A 23,463-nucleotide genomic window follows, 5' to 3' on the forward strand; every position below is an offset into this window, starting at 1 on the left:
AAATTACTCGGACAGGCGAATGGCCGCTCATGTGTTATACGGACTTATTCTATGAATGCATATTCATAAGTTGGGCAAGTCCGACGAGTAGGAGCTCACTGAGTACTGTACTCGGATTGGTGCAGATATGTACAGTATTGCCAGCAAATTCCAAACGGTGAGAGATGAATTTTGAGCAATATGAAATATAATATGAAATACAAGAGATCAACTTTATTTCCTTCATGTTTTGGCTTCTTAGGAAGTGCTCAGATCATTGCACGTCCCTTTCGAACTTGAAAGAGAAAACCACCGGATTCTACCCCACGGATTCCACTTCGTGTGTCAATTCATCACACTACTGAAGCAAAACGAACTATGCACATTCTATTATTTGGCCTTTTTACGTGCTGCAATAGAACACATGTACCATACTCTTTAATCAATATGTGTTATCTTAATATCCGTACTTGTGTATTTTACCCTTTCCGTGTTTTTTTTTTCTACATAACCTCATATTTTGTTCCACGAGATTCTTGAAGTCAACGGTTTAGTCGTGTTCAAAACAAGTAATGCTTTAGACGCGAAGCTTTTTCTATGGGAGTATGCACATTGCAAATCTTAACTCAGGTTTGTAATCATTTTCCCCAAATATTGAAGCAAATAAATGTTTTTACTCTAGAACACAGGGTGAATACAAAATGTACGAACAACATGAAGCTCTAACTAAGCTCTTGACTCCACATGACATAATATTCTCTGTTAATTCATTTTATATCTTGGAAGTCTGCCGGTTAGGGACCTAAGTATATAACACAGTCATGTATTAAAAAAGAAATAACAAAGAGAAAATATGTTCATGCAAAACAGTGCAAAAATGATAAAAGATTGGATAGGAAATAATGAAGTTATAAATGTTGAAATTTAACTCTTTTTTTTCGGAAAACACTTCTCAACCAGTTGTTATTCAATTCAGCAGGTTAATGATGTCACGCATTCACACTTTCTTATTTATCTAATGTACAGAAATGTTCATATTTCAGTTGTATTGATATAGAATTTGCCTTAAACTACCAAGAATTAAAAAAAATGATAACTCTGAAAGACATATAAGTTGGTATTTTATATGGGAATATGTTTTAATCTGTATTAGCTAAACTGACACATTGTCCAAATTTTATAAAATAATAATATACGTGAAAACTTTTGAGGGCATGACATCATGAACTCATCATGAAGAGTTGTATTCATAGGGACTGGTCAAGAAATGTTTCCGAAGAAATGTGAAATTCAAAAATGTCATATCTTTCTTATTTCTTATCAAATTTTGTCATTACTGGAACGTTCTGTAGGGATTCTTTTCTCTTTCTTGTACAGTTTGGTTTTATTTTTGTTGTCTTTGTAAAGTAAAGATTATTATTGTTATTATTATTATTATTATTATTATTATTATTATTATTATTATTATCATTATTATTATTATTATCATTATCATTATCATTATCATTATTATTATTATTATTATTATTATTATTATTATTATTATTATTATTATTATTGTTATAGGGATCAAATCTCAACTGACTTGCAAACGACGAAGATTTTCATCATATTTCTCTGTACCATTGAAGGCGGATGCTGCGCAATGGCTGATAGCAGTTTAGACATGACAATTAGGTATACATGGGAAAAAAAGATTATAGCAAATGTGTTTAAAGTGTTTCTGAAGAGTAAACCAAACTTTTTTTTATTCCGTTTTGATGAGAGGAGATGAGTGCTTTGATTAACGTTCTTCGATCCTATCTGAGGAAAAAAAAAAATCTCAAGGTGGATACACACATGTGAATTTCTAAAACACTTTACATCGCTACAGCCAATGTTGACGTGGTTGAATAATGCCTTTAAAATGTGTTTTCTTCCAGCGTTTTCATTTTGATTCCTGCATGGCTAGCCAAAAAGAACTGAGTCTTTAACTTAAATCTTTTGCCTAGCCTCCACCCCCTCTCTAATCTATCTATTTTCCTGCCTGCCTGCCTGTCTGTCTGTCTGTCTGTCTGTCTGTCTTTTTATCCTTGGCCTAACATTCTTCGTTTAATCGTCTCTTGGAGCATGTGTTCTGAGTGTGTGGGAATGTGAGATCGGATGATTTTTTTTCTTCTAGTGTTGGTAATTCGTTGTGAACACTTGTGTCAATGCCATGCGTTTGGTTATAGTCTAGGATTTTATTTTTTTTTTTAGATTGTGTATGTTTTTGATAAATGGTAAAATAAACTGAACCAACCTGAACTAATCTGATTTACAGACTGGTCGATGTTTCTCTTGCGGTCAAGGACCTGATCAGCTTTACTTAGGGATTGTAAAGAAAAGTTATATCGGCAGTGAAAAGTTTTACTGACCATTTTTTTTTTCTGTGTTGTGTTGTCCCTTTTTTTCAACCGAGTCATGACTTGAAACAAGAAATATATTGTAGCTGAATAAAGTTGCAGCCACTAATAGTAAATCAAGGTAGCTATTATGAATGAAAATGGAAAGATAAATCTATTGACTTATTAGTATATTGATTAATGGATTGATCGATCAGTTGATTTCCTTTTTTGATATTTATGTTGTATCTGTAACTCAAATACTAAAATATCGCCTCTAAGTTTGATGTTGAAAATAAACAGAAAACATATATCAAACATTTTTACGATTATTTATATTTTTTTAAGTCAACACGATTCGTTGAGTTTCAGAAACTTGACGTAACATCAATCCTCTCTTGAATCGTTAGCTACAAACCTTTAATTGAAATTAATAGTTGTAACAAAAATGTTCTCATTTCGCACAAAATCCATCGACTGACAATGTAAAAGTAGTACAGCTCCCTCTCTCGTTCCAGTGACTGAGCCCGCGCACTGAGAGCAGTGCTGACGAAATATAGGGTTATAATGACTGCATTTACAATGATCTTGAAATTCTAAAGCCTTTGAAGTTTGTGAAGAGCAAACGTTCAATCCCATCGCGGGTGTGTGTGTGTGGGGGGGGGGGGGGGGGGGAGGGAGGGGGAGGATATTGTCTTGCATTATTTTACAGTATTAGATTATGCTTTTATATCTTAAAGGGAAGTTTACCCAAATATGTGGATTGAGTGAATACAGCAATATCAGTAGAACACATCAGTGAGATTTGGGGAAAATCAGACAATCCGTTCAAAAGTTATGAATCCTTTAAGTTTCAGTGCCGCTATCTCTGGATGAGAAGATGCTGACGAAATATAGGGTTATAATGACTGCATTTACAATGATCCTGAAATTCTAAAGCCTTTGAAGTTTGTGAAGAGCAAACGTTCAATCCCATCGCGGGTGTGTGTGTGGGGGGGGGGGGAGGGGGAGGGTATTGTCTTGCATTATTTTACAGTATTAGATTATGCTTTTATATCTTAAAGGGAAGTTTACCCAAATATGTGGATTGAGTGAATACAGCAATATCAGTAGAACACATCAGTGAGATTTGGGGAAAATCAGACAATCCGTTCAAAAGTTATGAATCCTTTAAGTTTCAGTGCCGCTATCTCTGGATGAGAAGACTATTATTGACTAAAGTGTGACGTCACGGCAGGGCAAACTTATTTAAAAAGATATAATATATCAAGAGAATTACTCAAAATTTCAGTTTAAATGAAGAGTAGGCCTACACATTCCCTCGACTTGTCCCTTGCATGTGCTAATGGTAATATTGTTTCCACGTGTCATATTGTTGCCCCATGCTTTCTGAAAGAAATAAGTCAGGTGGTTCTCCAGTAGAAAAAAAAAATGAAAATATGTTGAATATTCTATACATTACATGTATCTTTATCATTGTCGTTCTGCAGTGACATCATGAACTGTTATAGTCTTCTCATCCAGTGATGCATGGTTTAAAAAAAAATAATTACTTTTGAACGGATTGTCCTAGTCCCTCAAAATTCACTAATGCGTTCTACTGATATTGCTGCATTCACTCAATCCACAAATATATTTGGGTAAATTGCCCTTTTGATTTAGATTTCCTTCTACCAAACCTAACGTTTTGGTCTGGCTTTCCTATCGGGAACATGTTTTTATCAGACATACGACGTCCCATGGCAGTGAAGCTAAAAAGCCAAATGTAAAGATAATGATATGCACGCATTGCGATCACTATCATACCAAGACACAATGTAATGATGCACAATATACGCTCATCCTTGTGATTGTGGTCTCTTTCTTTTTTCACGATGTCATTGTTGCGCTAAATCGTACTCTATACAGCGAACTATTAGTCAATAAAAGTCAAAAGAATAATGCGCTTCCGTTCATAAAACTACAGACTTCAAATATTTGTTTTACAGCATTATCTCAAACATAAGACGTGTTGTTGAAAGTGTCTTTAATCAATGAGCACATATACAAATAACACGTGTATGATCAAAACAAAAAGCAAAATAAAAAGACAATACCTATCACTCGCATACTGCGTGACATTTATGAATGTTCGTGTCTGCTAAAGTTCGTATATCCCTTTTGCAAACGGCACGAAACTTTGTATGGTTGTTTGTTTGTTTCATTTTCAACTGAGAAGATGGCTGGATAGCCCATATTCAGCTACACTATAAGCTGGTCTTCCATGGGATCCCGTTGGATGTTACGCGGGACCACTTCACCGGGTAAAACACCCTGCTCTTTGGAGCGGGATCTTTCACGTACATGAGTTGCGACTCTCTCACACCGATGGGACCTCCATTTATGTCCTATCCGAGGGACAGAGTGTTTTGCCTCTTACTAGAGGGGACGGTACGATAACACACGACACTACTCAGTGTTGAATGAACACTGCTCACTGTGTATGATTACACAGGTAACACAACATGGCTCAGTGTTGAATGAACACTGCTCACTGTGTATGATTACACAGGTAACACAACATTGATCAGTGTTGAATGAACACTGCTCACTGTGTATGATTACACAGGTAACACAACATTGCTCAGTGTTGAATGAACACTGCTCACTGTGTATGATTACACAGGTAACAAACATGGCTCAGTGTTGAATGAACACTGCTCACTGTGTATGATTACACAGGTAACACAACATTGCTCAGTGTTGAATGAAAATTGCTCAGTGTGTATGATTACACACAACATGGCTCAGAGTTCAAAACTAAATAAATGTCTAGCAACATAGTGTATGAAATCTTAAGATAAGACACCCCAGAGTTTTAAAAAAAACACCTACACACCCACGTAAAACTAATCCTGTATCATTCCCCTTTTGTACCGAGAATAATGTTTGGATTTGTTTCCCCTTTTTTCGGGTTCCGAATGAATTTGCACTGGAAATTTATCATATTGCTCCCCCTCCATCATGAAGAAGTTTTCAGATTTATTATTCTGAGGAAAGGTAAAATCATAAGTTGCCCTGAAGAACCTCTAACCTGAGTTTTAGTAGACCGCCCCCCCCCCATAATCTCTTGTTATTTTTACGATTTCCAGTGGCACAAGCAACTGGCAAGGGATATAAACATCAAACTTCTTTAATCTCAATCGAATTCATTGGATTTCTGCAATTATCATTGTTATTGTTATCTATTTTTATCATTGATATTGTTATTATTATTATTATTATTATTATTATTATTATTATTATTATTATTATTATTATTATTATCATTATCATTATTATTATTACTATTATTATTATTACTACTACTACTACTACTACTACTACTACCACTACTACTACTACTACTACTACTACTAGTAGTAGTAGTAGTACTACTACTACTACCACTACTACTTCTACTACTACTACTACTACTACTACTACTACTATATTACATCCACACTTGGGAGAGATGCCTTACACTGTAACTTTAACGATATCTATTTCATGGACTTATATTTGCATTTTACAGGCCTGCATGCAAATAACATACTTATTTCAAATTAAGTGTTTTAGAGGGGTAAAGATTAGTTCAAGGAGATAGAATATGAAATCATTTTCCATTGTATCCTAGTTTTCAATATTTGTTTTTCTCCTTGTGATGTGACAGTGATGTATACAATAAAATTATCTGGGTATGTGTGTATGTGTGCGATTGGGCGTTTAGCATCAGCAAAGGTGTCGACGGAACACGACTTTCTCAATTAGTTTGCAACACACACAATGTTTTTGTTTCTGCGGATCCTGTGAACGGGGGTGATCAAGAGACAGATAGAAGTTCATAGATGTTGACCAGGCAATTTCAGGGAAATAATGCATCATTGCACCTTATTTGTATGTTTTGTTTAGCTTTGCTTTTCTCCATAAAGCAAAGCATTAGTCCTTACCATGCATGCATTCATCGCGGGGGAATGTCAGTGAACTTTTATTATTATATATACTTCGGCATAGGTACGCTTTGTGGCCTGTTTGTCAATATCCATAACGCATTCCCACGTGTGTCCGATGGGATTCATTGATAACCTGCTTTTCGTGTCACGAACAAACAGCGTGAAAAGTCCCGGCAAAACATACCCTGAGACATCATGGATGGCCTGATTTGCGGCAGGCTGTGTGAGCCAGTCATGAAGAAGTTCATATAAGCCCGGATGACAGGGCCTACACGTACAACAGGTGTGTGTCAAAGGTCACGCCGTAACGTCTGGCATTATGGGAGATAATATTTGAGTGAATTTGACACGGAATCCATACTTCAGAACATGAATTTATGATATTAAGCGGCAGTGACGTTGGAACAAGTAAATATTTGTCTTCGGAGCAGAAAGGTGGCTGCAATTGGATTTCTTGCAAGGCTTAGAATGCACTAGCAATCCATGCTCTAGTTTTGTTGACCTAAATGACTTTTATGAAGCCATAGGAATGGAGTTTCATTGAACTTTGACATAATCTAGAATGTGAAGATATGGAATATTTAGCGTCTCACATGTTTTCACGAAATAGTCAATTTTAATGGATGACTACAACAACATAATAATTCTTATTTTGTAAATCAGATGAAGTGATAATGTAACCAGCTCGAGATGATATTCCTAGATATTATCAATAGGTGCAAAACTATGAAAATCACGTTTCTAGTCAATAATTTTACATCTCTGTCCGTGATCACTAGAGCATTCACAGAGAAACTCTTACAACTTTGAAAAAAAAAATATGAGAAGATTGATTTAATCTTTTCCATTCAAAGTGAAAATATTCAATATTATAGCTGACTTAACTGAGTAGGATATAGGACTTTTTGTTGGTGAAGATTTGGGTGGAGGTCATGGAGGGCGAGACACGGAATAATCCCCTCATTTTGCTCCTATAATTTGCAAATATGGGGTCCGTACTAATATCACTTTCTCCTGAAAACATGTAGAGTTTTCCGTAACTTTCTTAATCACGTGCTTAATGTATAGATCTGGTTTTGACAAGGCCTCTGACAGTCTGCTTTCTTGATTTAATTCTATCTATTAAAGTCAACGCATGAACATTTTGTAGAATGTAGATATAACCAGTCCCTCTGTTGACAGTCTGCGTCGTGTGAGTTTATTGCGCTGTGTTTACAGTGCTCTGCATGTAATAAATCTCGGATACCTACCACGGAGCTATGTTTCAAGTGTTACTGAAAGTTCGTGGAGTATAAAAGCTCCATGATTTTAAAGTGTAGAATCCCGATATAACCATGGGGATAATCGCTTCATAATATAACTATTCACTTCCAAAGCCATTGAAGAGGAGGAGGATCAACTATCAAATGAGAACAAGTAGTGCGAAATGTTGGAGGGGAGATGCATTGTATGTTGAACTCTTTTCCGTGCTTTCTTAATTGTTTCATATAATAATGTGCATGGTCGTAGGGATTTGGTGAGAAAGCAGTACTCTTTTGTAAGTCACCTGTGGTGCGAATCACAGGTGAACTTCATACAGCATTATTGACAGATTTCAAGGATGTGGGTTGATTCATCGAAATTATTGGAGAGAGGGAAGATATCTATCTATCTATCTATATATCTATCTATCTATATCTATCTTTCTTTCTTTTTTTTCTTTCTACATGTATATGTGTAAATATATACATATTTATATATATATGCCTATATATATATATATATATATATATATATATATATATATATATATATACCTATTTCTCACTTGCACATGTCTGAGCCACCGCGCCATAAGTTTCATATCAAACCAATCAGTTTTGACGAATTTTGGATCTTAAATACAAGTTACAACATCTTACCCAGGGCAGGCAAAGGTTAAATCAAGATAACATTTTGTTCAAGCTGATAATAGAATATTAAAAAAAAGGCCTTAATTGTCTTTACAGGTAAGTTAAAACACATACACACATACATATTTTTTTGACATTGAGATACTGTACTGAAAGCCTATATTATGTTTTTGGAACCCACATCGTACAAGCTTTGCTTTTAGTGGGTTCCTCATATTACACATCAATTATACGTCCTTATACATTTGTGAAATTTTGTTTCAAACTGACCATTGTGTTGAAAACATTTCTTTTTCAAAATCAAATGGAATATAAAACTTGTGGAATATGGAACATGAATTAAAAAAATATATACACGCATATATGTGCATACAGTAAGGTATGTTACCTCTAGCTGACAACTGACCTATATGATTCTCAACCCGGAAAATGGACGAAGATTTTATACCCATAATAATATAATGAGGAGTAAACTCATCAGGGCGCATGCAGTGTTTAATAAGAGTTCAAGGGTTTACCAAGAGCTGCCATGCGTGATGTGTGTGTAAATATTTGCTTTGCATTCTTTCTAGATACATGTATATGCCTACGGAAGACAAGGACTGTTATGAAAATTGGTTTGTTACAAGTCTAAAAATACAAATTTACAGCTTTCTTGGTGACGGCGTTCGGTATTCATACAACGCGTCAAGGTCACCTAGCGTAGTGGGGCTGGGCTAGCGCGTGCCACGGAGTTGACGCTGATGACTGCTGATTAGGTTTCTTGATGTTTGGCGGCTTAAAGGACATACACAATGCAAATGCATGTTGATATTCACGTTACTCTCTACATCACCGTATGCGGGCAAATGAATATCTGAATACATGCCATACATTTTTGATGGTTTTTCTGCTATTATTCTTCAGATTACTTGGACACGCCCATAAAAAAAGAAAACTTCCAAACAATGATTCTGTCAATGACATCATCATCTACTGTCAATCATTGCAAAATTACTCATAATCATGATAAACAAAAGATAAGACAATGCTGGGAAACATGCAAGTTATAACCCGTCTTGATGGGGAAAGTGCATTCCAATGTCTTTTGTTAATCATATTAATATTTTAACAGTGACAGGCAGATGATGTTATTGACAGAATCTTGGTTTGCAAAGGATTTTTTATTCTTTTTTTTTTTTCGTGGGCGCATCCAAAACAAAATCTGAAGAAAAAAAAAGTCAAAAATATGCATGGCTCATATTTAGATATAGTCTTTCGACCACATAAGCGATGATCGGGATATTATCATCAATACATGTCAGCATACATTTGCATTGCATATCACGCGTAATGTCGTTATTCCAAATGACAAAAGGTTCGTTATTCTAAAGGTTCTTTGATCCGAAAATGAAATAAGGTGCGTATTAACGAACCTTCGAAATCACAAACCTTATTTTGTTTTCGGATTAAAGAACCTTCCGAATAACCAAATTTTGGAAAAACGGCCATATTTAATTTTTTTTTTTTTTTAATTACAAACTTGGCGGAATAACGATCTCTAACCCATATTACTAAAGTTCCTTTAATACCACGGTTGCTGTATCATAAGTGTGGGTATGCATGGTGCGGTATGGATATCTATATATACCCTTTGCTCTTTGATGTTACGTGTGAGCCTGGTTATTAAAGTGAAGTAGATTTAGTAGAAGTTCCAAGGGCAAAATCAAGTCAACATTAAAATTTGTAGTGTATCATCGAAGTTAGTATCATTATTGACAGACATGTCGCTATATATCGAAGCAGATGCGTGGTGATAATGCGGTTAACATTTCTAATGCCTCCTTTTATTCTGTGAAACGATAAGATTGATGAAAAAGGAAATAACGAGATGGGCTGGGCTCTTCTTTCCCGACAGATAAATAAAGATGTCTGATTTATGAATTGTGTTGAAATAATGAATAATCATTACTGCGATATAGAGAATGACAATAAGAAATGATGATATTGATATTTTGTTAACGTTGAATCATTGTTATCTTGTAATAAGTTTTATGAAGATGATGACAATTATCATGATAATATTGATGATGATGATGATAGTAATAATAATAGTAATAATCATTATTATTACTATTATTATAATTATTATTATTATCACCATCATCATCACTGTTGTTGTTGTTATCATCACCTTTATCATCATCTTCATAATTAGTATGTTTGCAGGGATAGTAAACCAGGTTAACATCTTCACTACCCAATTGCAGCATTACAAGACACCCATCCAAGTCAATAGTCAATTTACTGTCATGTTATGCACAGCGTGCGTCAAGTGTCTTTGACCAAGAGAATTTCCTATAGATTTGAGTCCTGGCTCCCACTGTGGCTCTATCAGTGTTATCCATGGAACTGTGAGATCATCGCGCTAAGTAATTCTGGCATGGACAACCCCCCCCCCCCCTTCCCCCACCGCCAATGAAGTGTTCCAATTTAATTCACTTCAATTCAATTCAATTTAATTAAATCCAATTCAATTCAATTCAATTCGATTCAATTCAATCCAATTCAATTTATTACATGGCATAGAGGCCAAGTGTACATGACAGAAAGTGTACATCAAGATTCGTTGGTACAAACTTTCGTTGGTACGAACCTTTTATCATTTTCGGATTAACGAGCCTTCGGAATAACAAATATCGTCCTTGATCGCGGTTGACAGTATTCAACACATTACCTACCAGATTCTAAACTCTCCATATACGCTTAGTACAAGACTCAGGGGCGTCAGTTGCAATGGGTTAAATGAACAGACTTCTCCGTTGTTTTCAATCGATTAAATCATGTATCCCTTTGCAATGCAGACGGTTCCATGAGTCGAATGATTTGTGTTACATTATTGCCTTTCTCGACTCGTCTTCCCAAGCTGTTTCCCCTTCTGTTTGCTTGCTTGTAATGTACAGCGTGTTTCTAGATTGCATTCAATTAATGACATCATTCGCAGCTGCTTTGTGTCCAGAATCCCAAAGCGTCCTAGAATTGTTTTGGTAGCAATCATGCAAGTATGTTCCTTTTCTATTCCAAGGAATATTAAGGAAGATATACGATAGGCCCTATATACGACATTGATAATGCAGGATTATAGCAACCTATGATTCATGACCAATTTGCAATGGGTGTAAGACCAACTACGACCTACGTGTGTATTCTGAGAGAGAATCATTAATAGGAATTTCACAATCTGTGCTACATGCAAACTGGCGTTAGACCAGTACCTGCATTCAGCAAACTCGTAACTATGACTAATCAATTATTTCCTGTTTGATCATACTACTACTATTCGCCATTTTACTTTGAAAAATATGGAAAAAAAATTGTAATAGACCAGAGACGGGTTTATATTTTTCCCATAAATAAAAACAACATATAGTTTGTGGTCAGCGAACTTTGTTTCTATGGCAACGAAAATGATGTACGCGAGTTTTGAAGGCGGGCCAGGGACGCACGTATCGTGCCGTCGTAAAAATGTCCAAAATTAGAGGAAGCAGGATCTCCAAAAAGTGCAGAAGGACAGCTAGCCCAGAACGAGGGTCAAAATACAAATCTTGACTCTGGAAATGCGCGATCAAAATCTACTCTGACATTCCTTTTCACTCGCCCTATCATGTCCCCCCGTGAGATAATATTTATGTATTATTTATCGTAAATATCCACTGGGTCAAAGTGAATGGCACTTACCAGGCATGCGTGGTATTGAAAGTTTTACGACCTCTCTATATCTGTCGCAGAGAAGCCACTCCAAAAATAAAACAAAAACAAAAAACAAAAAAGTAAAATCCGTTAAAGCTGAATTTGTGATTACCGTGGATGAGTACCGCTTAATTTAAAAAGTAACATTTTGACTAGGGCAAAAAGGGAGAAAAATAAAGGAGATATGAATCCTCTTGTTATCAGTTACCTGTCCGCTGGATTTATTTGATTCTAACGCATTCTTACGCATTGATTAAAAAATCATCTGACTTCCACATTGCTTTCTTCAGCTATCTGTTAAGTTATACGAAAAGTAAGTCAGAAGAAAATATACAAAAACTACAACATATAATTTCTTGAAATATTTCATTCATATCATCAATGCATTAAGAACATATTGACAAGTGTTAATTAGGAATTGATGGTGTATAATATAAAAAAATAGCACCTAGAAATATCAAACAGCATTAAATTCTTCATTTTCCACTTGCTCTCATGGAGGACTGCCCAGGACGCGCCCAGGGCCCTGTTTCAAAAAGCTGTTCGTTAAGTTACGAACGACTTACGAACAACTGGTGATCAGTCCTGATGTGCTATACTTATCAGAATTTTAATAATTCAGCACAAGAACTGATCACCAGTCGTTCGTAAGTCGTTCGTAACTTTACGTACAGCCTCATGAAACACCCCCAGGACTGGTTTTGGAGGATGCCGTGCGCGCAACGGACGCGCATTAATTAATGACGAGTTTGTCACGTGCCAATCCGCACGAAACTAAGAGCATTATGGTTCTCACTGAAGGGCGTGAGCGGAGGGCGAGACCTGATTTCATCAGATTTCATCTGAAATTTATACTGTACGGCGTACATGCCTTGAGGAGACAGACCTTAAAATCAAATGTGAGAAACGAATACTGGTAAGCAGGAACAAAGCAAAACAAAGCAAAATAAAGAACACCATGGAACAGGATGATAAATAGGGAAAATTATCAACGAACAACTCAAAGAATGGAGGGGGATGTGACCGAGGAAATGCATGTCCGTTAGAACAGATCGAGTTCACGTAGAAAGGACTTTACATGAACACAGAGTTTTATTTTTGTCGCATAAATCTGCTTTAGTATCTGAGATTGTTTATGTGTGATGGAGTGATTGATGAGGCCTCTTGAGACGCACCATACCAAGAAAGTTTGCTGACCTCACTTTGAAAGTTTGAAAAGTTTGAATGCTTGCATGTAAAAATCTGACAACAAGGAAAAGTTCGTGCTGATCGGACGATGTGATGTCCACCAATGATAATCTCGCTTCGATAATGGCAGAGGCCGGGGCTCAGACGCGATCGAGGACCATCTCTGAGATGATTTCTTGTAAACATTCACACGTAGAATCACATTCCAGAATGAAATTGACATTTCATAGTATATTCCAAACACTTTCTCTTTGGGCAACTTGAAGGAGAATATGATTAAACTTGATAAAGTTTGTTTCAAATAGTGTTAAACAGTGTAGCTTATACTTGTATGCATTCAATTTGACATTCCTGATTGATTGATAGTTTTACTTTAAAAAATACAGGCTTTACGAAAGGACCACGATTATGGGGTAGAAGGCCTTGTACAGTTTTGACGATCTTCACTTTGATAAAAGTAATAGATTTACATCTTAGAATTACAGGCCTATTGCAGGTCCTTCTATTGTCGCACATCATTATCAATTTGTCAGACTGACATGAAAATTGTACAAAACTGTATTCATACCATCAGATGGTACTCTCAGCAAAATATCATATTCATAAGATTTGTATTTTCATATGATGTTTTGTTTGATATTGTATAACTGAAACCCCAAGTTTTCAAGATTATAGTATAAATTATTATATTGACTCATTGGTCAAGATTCTATTTATGTGTGTAATACATTAACTATTTGGGTTCATGATCCGTCACAATCGTTGGTCTTCCCCCTCCCCCCCCCCACCCCATTTCGATGGTATCGCCGTGAGAATTTTGATTTTGATCTACAACATGGATCCCATAAAGTCAGCAACGGTTGTCGCTTGTCAATGATTGAAAGACCTCCTACACCAAAGGTGTTAAAAGGGGAAAAAATCTGCAGAATAAAGTAAACGGCAAAACATTTATAAAGTGGAGTCAGATCAAAATGAGGCCATCTTGCACGGAAGGAGGGGCGAAGGCCTTCTGGTGTTGTTTACCTTTGCCTTTGTGTTCGGAGCGATGTATAAAGCATGAAAATCAGGTTAATATTCATAATGTTCATAATGTTTACAACCGTTAGTTCAACCTTTGGGTTTACTGTCCTGTAAATTGAATGGGAAATCGTTGTTGATGCTTTATATTTGAGAGATTTTCTTTATTTGGCGTCATTTAGACGGCTTTTTCAAAGTGTAACGTTCCAACCTTTTTGCTGCATTCATAAGCTCAATGTTAATCGAGTTAAACGCGGTCAATACTCCAATTGACTTAAATAGCAGACGGAACACTGAAAGAAAAACTCTTTTTGGAATGCACATGAATCATCATGAAATGTTGCCTGCAGTGATTTCATAATTCATAAGTCAATATTGGTGCCTTAAGTCGACTGGTTGATAGGAAATTTTATGGGTCGTTAAAGTGACGAATATTTTTCAAAGCTATAAGAATTCGGCTGAATCATCAGATCTGAAATAATAACATTCCAGACATAGATCATGTAGATGCTACAACATCAAACAAGACCATCAAACAAGACAGAGGGAAATCAATAGACATTTTTTCCAAGGGGGAAGTAGTAGGTTTCGCTGTTTTTTCTATATTTTAATTTGTTTTCTTGAAAGAATATATGGCATTTCTTAGCCTGGAATAATAGATAAAATAATTCACAGCCCGCTTAATCATGTAAGTCAAGGTGAACAAGGAGTATAGCTTGTCATTTTGAAAACAAAAATGGGTCATCCTCCGCCAGCAGCCTATATACAAGGTGCTGGCGGCCCGGGCTGGACTGGGAACGGATGGATGAGTCTGTAGGCTGGAAGCGAGGCTGGATTTTTTTTTTGTCGAGCCCTGAAGCAAGATTTACTTGAGAAAAGGAGGTGGTTAACCCGTTGAAGACTAGTCGAGAGTATACTCGGGCAGGTCTCTATGGGAAATACGTGTTGTAGCAAAATCAGCCCGTCCTCAACGGGTTAAACCCGTCTTACTTTATCCCATTCATCCCCATACCTCGCTTCCTATTTGCGGTCACATGCATGCAATCGCTCCCAACCATCTAACTGCAGTCCTTACGGACGACTTGTGCCTCCGTGGTCCAATATGACAATCACCCCCTCACCAATAAGACTCGTAAAGCTTAGCGCTTTTTGGGCGTTTCTCCGAATAGGTTAGGCTCGCAGCTCCATCCCTTGTATTGAAAGAGAAAGCCTTTATAAAGAAGGCATGGAAGGGGGGGGGGGACTTCTTTTTTATTCTCTAGCCATCCCTACCCTCCTTTCCTCACTCGGCCCCTTTCGCATTCTCTTGAATAAAGTCCCATCATTAATGGCGGCGCTCTTGTATACTAGTTAGTCCGCAGGTTCCGCACCCCCGAACATGGGCAGCGTTGCTTTTGAGCCATCCTTTGATGGGCATGTTCCATGAAGTAAAGAGAGTCAACGAACTCCTAAAAAGAAAATTTAAAAAAACCCGAAAAAAAGGTCATCTCAGCTGTGTTTAAGACATTATGTTTTGCTAGAGCAATTACTTGTTATCTACCACAAAACAACTAAGAGTGAGTGCTCTATCAAAATCAGCCGCGACGCCCCAAATTAGGGTGTTGTTGCTGTTGCTAACCGAATGTCGTCGACTGGTAAATTGCGTTTAGCAATGTATGGAGTAGGTCACTTTTCAAAAACAATAACGACAATGACAACAACATACAAACAGACAACAACAACTAAACGAAACGAAACAAACGAAACAAACAAACAAACAAACATAATTTTCAAATCCGCGGATTCGGAGGAAGTATCTTTGCTGTCCTTGTTGTTGAGATAGTTATTTATAGTAGTCTCATGGCGATTAAACGTCTGATCTGTCATGCTCCAGTTGCTCCGTACAAGATCTGCGCATGTTTGATGGATACGGAGTTTATACCTGGAGGGTTTGGAAGAGATAGCATGCGTGTGAGGCCTTATAATCTAGAGTCGATTGGTATCTCTCATACAAGTAATTATCTTGAACATTGATACAAATGCATTCCTGTTGACAAAATGAACGATTCGTATAATCCAGAGGGATATTTAGGAATGCTATTATCCCTCTTGAAAATAGGTGTTGGCTGCTTTATCCTGCGTGCCCTCATTTCCCATTTTGACATACTGTATTCAGATAATCACGTTTTGACAATGGTAATGTCGAATGGGCCATTTCAAAGTTTTCAAGAGACGGAATGTGAATTCCTGTCATTTATGAAGCTGAAAGGTGTAAGAAAAAAACGGTGGTTTTCAAATAATTCGTTACCTCTAATATTGACAGCAGTTATGTCGTAAAAGGTTTCGTATGTTGAAGAAAGAGGGGGAAGAGTATTTTCCTGTTTTAATTTGTCTGAAATAAGTATCTTGAGAATCTAACGTTTTCTCTTAATTATCGTGCCCGTTGTTGCACTGCCGATGTGAATGTTGTTGCTATCGCTTACATTTTGGCATGTAGATTATTTCTAAGATATGGAATGACGCAATCGCCTTGATAATATCCCTAGAGTCAAGAATAAAATGTTTGTTTCTGTAAGCTATCAATAGTGAGGTGCTAGTGTTAGCAAGTGATGCCCATAAGTTATGTCATGTGACCCGACTTCGAATCTGCACAAAATGGTGACATTGCAGTTTTTGCAATGTTCTTGATGTTGGTGCAATTTTGCCTGAAACTCCAATACAATTTTGTCATCTGGAACATGAACCCTACAAAAAAAATGTTTAAAGTTTGTTCATAACACGCATTATTTGATAGAAGTGACGGCGAAAATAGGCAAAACCTTGTTTTCGTTGTTGCAGTGTTTTGTTAGGAAATACTTTCTTACTTGTGTTGCTGTTACCCCTATGGAAAATGGGTGATGTTCGTTATGACGAAGGTTCGTTAATCCGAGAATGAGATATGGTTAATTATTCCGTAGATTTATTATTCCGAAAAACACAAATTTTCTAGACCTTTATGTTAGTTAATTTTAATCTGAAAATGAAATGGGGTTCGTCTATTCGAACATTTGGGGCGTTTTCCGAAGGTTGTTAATCCGAAAATGAAATGAGGTTCGTGATTCCGAAGGTTCGTTAATCCAAAACAAGTTCTCTGACTAACCATTAGACTTCATCCTAAAATTTGCCGTGCAAATGGGAACGGGTTGTCGCTCTTTCTTTTTCTTTGTTTCTCGAGTGTTGACGGCTGACACGCATGGTCAAGAACACTGTAGCTATTTTTGTATAGCGATCCAGCTCACTTAAAACAGAGATAACTATTTTTGTTGTTGTTGTTTGATGGCAACCGTGATGAACATCTAACACTCTGTATAGTGATCAACCAGTCATCAAAGGAGAGTTATGCGATGCTTGAGGTGGTGAAAAGAGGACAAACTATGTCATTTGTGTAAGGTGCATGGTAAAAAAAAAGTGAAGTGAATTATGTCATTTGTGCAAGAGTGAGGACAAAAAGGCCAGATTTCCAATATAGTGGTTGAATGTGAGACAAACTAGACGCGGTTTTGAAACAGAAAAGAAAAAGAAAATTGACGGTGCTAATGTAAAATGGCAGACTCTGCGACGACATGGTAGGCCTACATGTTTGCTGATGAAATATGAGCGACGTTGACTTGATGAATACCGATGACGTTCATTTCACCGTAATAAGGACAGAACAATTCTTATTACGTGCGTTTCAATTCCAATCTCACCAGAGCTCGTCACTTGGACGCCCTGCCAGCCAGCCCGACAAAGAATCTCGGTGATGGCGTGACTGTGTACAGCCAGCTACAGGTGAAATTCTTGCCGCCATTGGCGGTGGGGTCTTTAAGTCACGTCCTTATCACAGGTGTGTGCGGTGGGTCGTTTGAACTTAGCTAAACCCCTTAACCCATTGGAAGGGAATCACAATAAAAACAGACTTGCCGACGAGTGGAAAAAAGGGAGAACCAACCGGTGGGCCCAAGAAATAGGGGAGAGGGAAAATACAGGTGATAAACTGGAAAAGAAAAAACAACTATATGTGGGACTAATGCAGTTCGTTGGCATCTCTCAATCCAGGCCGCTGACAAAAGGCAGGGACTGCATTGATCCCGAGTAAAAAGAAATACAACTGGCTTCAACTTCTACTTCTCTGTGTGTCTGTGTGTGAGTGTGCGGACGTGGTTTGCGGGTGTCTGTAGAATATGCAAGGGGGCAAGAATGAAGCGAACAATCTATCAAAAGCTTATTGTGATATTTTACCGGTGATTTATTTGTGCCTTGAACGAATCAAGGTTTACCAGTAGCGATGCTTGGCGCGGAGTGTCAGAGTGTCGTTGAACTCTTTTCACTTTATTCCCCCTCGTTTTAAAAAGACATTCCGTCCTCTCTCTAAACGACAGATTAAGTATTCGAGGTGAGCTCAAAAGCACGAACAATCGTCACAGGAATGCTGGAATAATTGCGTTATTGCATTTCTTTCGCTGGAAGTTTGGTTATAAATTCTGTTCTCTCTGTCCCTTTGATTACGACAGTATATTACAGCGGATTACAGGTCATGTTCACGAGTTCGTTGCCTCTCTTTAATACGCACGTTCAATATTTTTGTTTTGCCATCTCTTCCTTTCATTGGGACACTTGATGCTTTGATGATCATTCGTTCGGATTTTATTGCATCAATACGATGTTGTTTTAATATCTCATGCACAGCATTCAATTTTCCACTCAAGCATGATATCCACAGGGGTGCATTGTCATGTCACAGTGTGTTCAAGTTGTTTCAAAATCTTTTCAACTTACTTAATTGTATGGTTGTCTGCACCAGTCAGTCCATCATATAGCGTTTCTTTTCCCACTTCGGTTTCTCCTCCTTCTGTTACCAATAACGTACTCTTGATTTGATTTGATTTGATTTGATTTGATTTGATTTGATTTGATTTGATTTGATTTGATTTGATCGATTCATTCTCTGTGTGGCACATCATTTATGATTCCTTTTTCCCCAAGCAATATCATCAAACATAATATACACATATGGTACTACACACTATGGCTATTTCATACAATTTCAACAATTTTCATGACACATAGTACATCTGTGACATAATATTACATGCGTTTTAACTTACCATGACAGAACGATTGCCAACAATAAGCTACAAAAGCATGACTCTTTGGCAACCGACGATACATGACTCTTGTAATACGTTTTACCCTTCTCCTTCTTCAAAGTCCATCCTCCTCCTCCTCCTCATCATCATCATCATCCTTCTTCTTCTTCGTCTTCTTCTTCTCACTTCTCGTCTTCGACTTTCAATCCCTCCTCTCTCCTCTGGCCACTCCCGCACTCTTTCCGATTGTCTTCTATGTTTATCCCTCGTTCCTTCGTCTGTGTTGATTTCATTCTTCATATCTTCCTCTCTCCGATCTCCTCTATATATTCCCCTCTCTATATGTTTCTCTCCCTCGTAACCTCTCTCCCATGTCCGCTGCTGCCGCCTTTCTGTCCGTTGGTCTCCGGGTGTCTCCTACGGAGGTGAGTTCCATTTCTCTTCCATATTTCACGGGTCATGACTGCCCTGCTCCTTGGGGGATCCCTCCAGGGACGGACCAAGATGGCTGCCGATCGCATCATCCATCTGCTCGCCGCGGCGTTGGTCAGCACTTAAACGTTTTCCTCCTCGGCTTTGTTTTAACCCTTCGAGTTTTGAGGTAATTCTGGGGCAAACAAATATTCTCAAAAATTGATAACTACGAATTTTACTGCGCATTCTACATTGGAGAAAGATTAATTAGAACTGGTAAATGTCATTACATCGGCACAAATTTTTTTTAAACCCTTTAAAACATTGTTGTTGGTCTTTTTAGAGAGAGATATTAATCATATTAATGTAATAGCATCTGCACACAATCAGGAAAAACTTACTTCCCAAAAGGCCTTCTTTTTTAGAGGGATATTAACTGTAGTCTTCTGAAAATGTTGCCACTTTGAAGGATCGGTTGTATATTCGGAGGCCTCTGACAAATTCTGCAAGAGACATAAAAGATAGCATAATATGACAAAAAAAAGGGGGAGGGGTGAACGTGTAAGGTAGTTGTTTCTTTTTCATTAAATACTAGTGAATAGTACTAAATCATGATTAAAAAGTATACTGCACGAAACCATTCAGAGAAATGTGGATTCTAGGGTTTGATGGATTAAAGAGTAGCCGGTTGTTGTTGTGGTTGTTGTTTTGTTCTCATACGATTGTGTGGTCAAGCGACCAAAAAGAATCATTAAACTTCCGACATTTCTGTCGAGGAGGGGGATAGACCGCATTTCAAAGTGTTTAGAATCTAGCTGCGCTGCGAAATACAACAATGAGTGGAATGGAATATTCAGTCTTGGCACTCCTAACAGGAAGCAAGCTTATTTGACAGAGTATGATTAGAATCCACTCCGATATAATCTAATTGTCCAGATGAATCAGAATTGTACCACTTCTCATGAGCTCAAAACTACGATTCAATATATGTGTTGCTGTTTGTTTGTAAGAGAGTGTGTCTGTATATAGGAAAATCTGCCCGTGGTTGTCCGCGGAATAAAATTTTGAGCAGTTCAAAACTTTTTACCGCGTCGGACGCCGTTCCGATTTTTCCCTGCGTCCTGCCACGTCTATAAATCGACCGTAGCTCGTCTTAAACTCGACATCAACTTGAGCAACATCGTCTGCTTCACGGGAGACCACTTTTTGACGTGTTTTGGCCGTGATTAAGCCGTAAAGCGTTGTGTGACCGGGCTTTAAAGTAGAAGCAGGGAGGTGGTCGGTACAAGCGTGTATAGATATGTTTAGAAATGTCTAATTACCTATTACAATAAAACATGAAAAATGAAAAAAGACCTCTATGTGTATTTCTTTGTATTTTTGCAAAATTTTCAATATATATAAGATGTCATTCAATCACAGCCATTCGTACTACAGCTATAGCCAACTGAAATATGACACTATAACCGACCAACACCTACCCATTGCAAATAATTATGATGGTAAGTGATTTGAGAGAGAAGCTCCTCAAGTCGCCTAAGTATAGGTAATCTATATAGTCTTTGTCCGACAGAGTAAAACAAAAATCCCCAAGAACAATTTCTACCCAACATCAGTATGCAGACATTGGTTTGGAATTAGTTTCCGGTATTATTTTTTTTCGTCGATTTTCAGCAGTCTGTCCGAATGAACTCCATATGAATATTCGATAAAATACCATTTCGCATATATTAATGGTCTGTTTCGTTCGCATCATTCTTTTTTACTTTTTTAGTTGAATTGGGTAGAAAATTGATTGAAATTGCCCTTGGCATGAATTTATCAACAAGGAAAAAGAGATATAATTCCTTACCGATTACATTTTCTTCCCATAATATGAAACAGGCAGACCATGATTATATTGGGGTTTTATGAAGTGCATGGTAAGGCATGCAGGCGGCAATAATCTGTTGAAATTCGTGGTTCTTAAACCAACGAGCGCCTCCTACGGTCAACAATTAAAGTGAAGGAGAAAAATTCATCCTCTCCTGTACATTAATTTTAGATAAATAATACTCATCACATGCACAGAATTTTGGAAGCTTTAATGAAATCGGAACAAACGCACAAACAAAATAATATGGAACTTTGAAGGTTAGTGGGAGAAAAAGATTGCCTCTAGATTTCTAACCACTTTTTGGCATCGTGCTTGACTTAGTATATCGTAGGTGGATCATCCTCAGAAGACTCGCTTTTCATATCGGTCACTAACCCCGACTGCTCCAGACACACGCACACACAGACAAAATGAATGCGCAAACACGCAAGTACTTCTCGCACATTCACGCGCACACACTCAAAAACTATCTATAAGGCTTTCTCTCTCTCCCACGCCCAATCGAATCAAGAGACGGAAAATTAGCAGTGACTAACGCGAGACAGAATTCTTGATCGAGTTACGATCCTCCGACGAAGGCACGTTTGGATATAACAACGGGAAAGATGGAGCCGCCTTGTGAGATTACAATAGAATGACAGGAGTAAATTTGCGCCCGATTTGGTGACTAAGAAGGCAGTACTGGAGAAGGGAAGGGGGAGAAACTGTTCAAGGGGGTGGAGAGGTAATACATGTCCCCTTTTCTCCTCTTGGTCAGTGTGATATCACTGGGTGTCGACCTTAAGCTTTTAGAGGTCATCAAAGTCATTGTAAGTCCCAGAGCATGAAGAAGAGCATGTGTATCCATCTGGTTCGAATCGCTGGAGCAGACGAACAAACTCTTCCACTTATCTGCCTTGATCCACAACTACGCTTTCCCCCCCGTGTTATTTCCCGATTATTATCAGAAGACGATGCGAGTTTTTTCTTTCCACCGCAGGTCGGAGTCCCCGCGGGATTTTTCTCCCTTAGCTTGTGTAAAGGGGAGTAAAGACCTTTCCCGAAATGGCAACGACCAGAGTTCAACAGAAGCGTCTGCCATTCATTATTTTTGCAATCTGTTGCCGATGCGACATCTTCCTGAATGAAACACCGATTGTTATGGAAGTATCGACAGTGATTTTATGTTACATGGGTTCAAGAACGATTCCTGTGTCTACCCGGTTGATGTGCAATATTATGATAATCTACAATAGAATTCATGATAAATTCCTGCTCTTAAAAGCGTTGTCTCGTCTGAAGCCTTTTCATTCTTACATCTTTCAGGAACAATCAATGCCTGTTACCTCAAAAGAGTAGTAATCGGAATCGACAAAAAGTTTTGATATCTTGATAATGACATATAGTTAAACCCGCTTTTTTTTTTTTTGAACGGAAGAGCGCAAACACACAACACTTACGTCACTGAACATGCTAAAGCTCTGTAGAGATCTTACAACTCTGTCTCAAAAATGAAGTCATAAGTGTTATGGCATTGTGTCCCAGCAAAGTAAAGCAAATTCAAAGTAAATTCAGTACAGCAAACAAGCAAATATACAAACCAAACCATTTATGCTAATGATGACACGGCCTGAATACAACTTTTCATAATATGATTTCATTTTGATTTTCACATTTATTCTTCATCATTATTATTTTCATTATCATCATCATACTTATCTTCTGACCACTTCAATTTCTGAAGTTTATTGTCAATGTTTGCGCCTATATCATCACTCATACGCTCCTGATCCTTACTTGCTATTATTAGTTGTTGTCATCATCATAATCATTATCAATTATCACTATTTCATCATAATATCATTATTGTGATTTCCTTGGTACAATGTTAATCATCTATCTGAATTATTATCGCTATCATCATCTACCCAGCAAGAAAACAAAAATGATAACAGCTTTCCACAAGAC

Source organism: Diadema antillarum, unplaced genomic scaffold (genome assembly GCF_040938485.1).
Source record: "Diadema antillarum isolate AM-2024a unplaced genomic scaffold, OU_Dant_1.0 scf00000017, whole genome shotgun sequence".
Classification (NCBI taxonomy): domain Eukaryota; kingdom Metazoa; phylum Echinodermata; class Echinoidea; order Diadematoida; family Diadematidae; genus Diadema; species Diadema antillarum.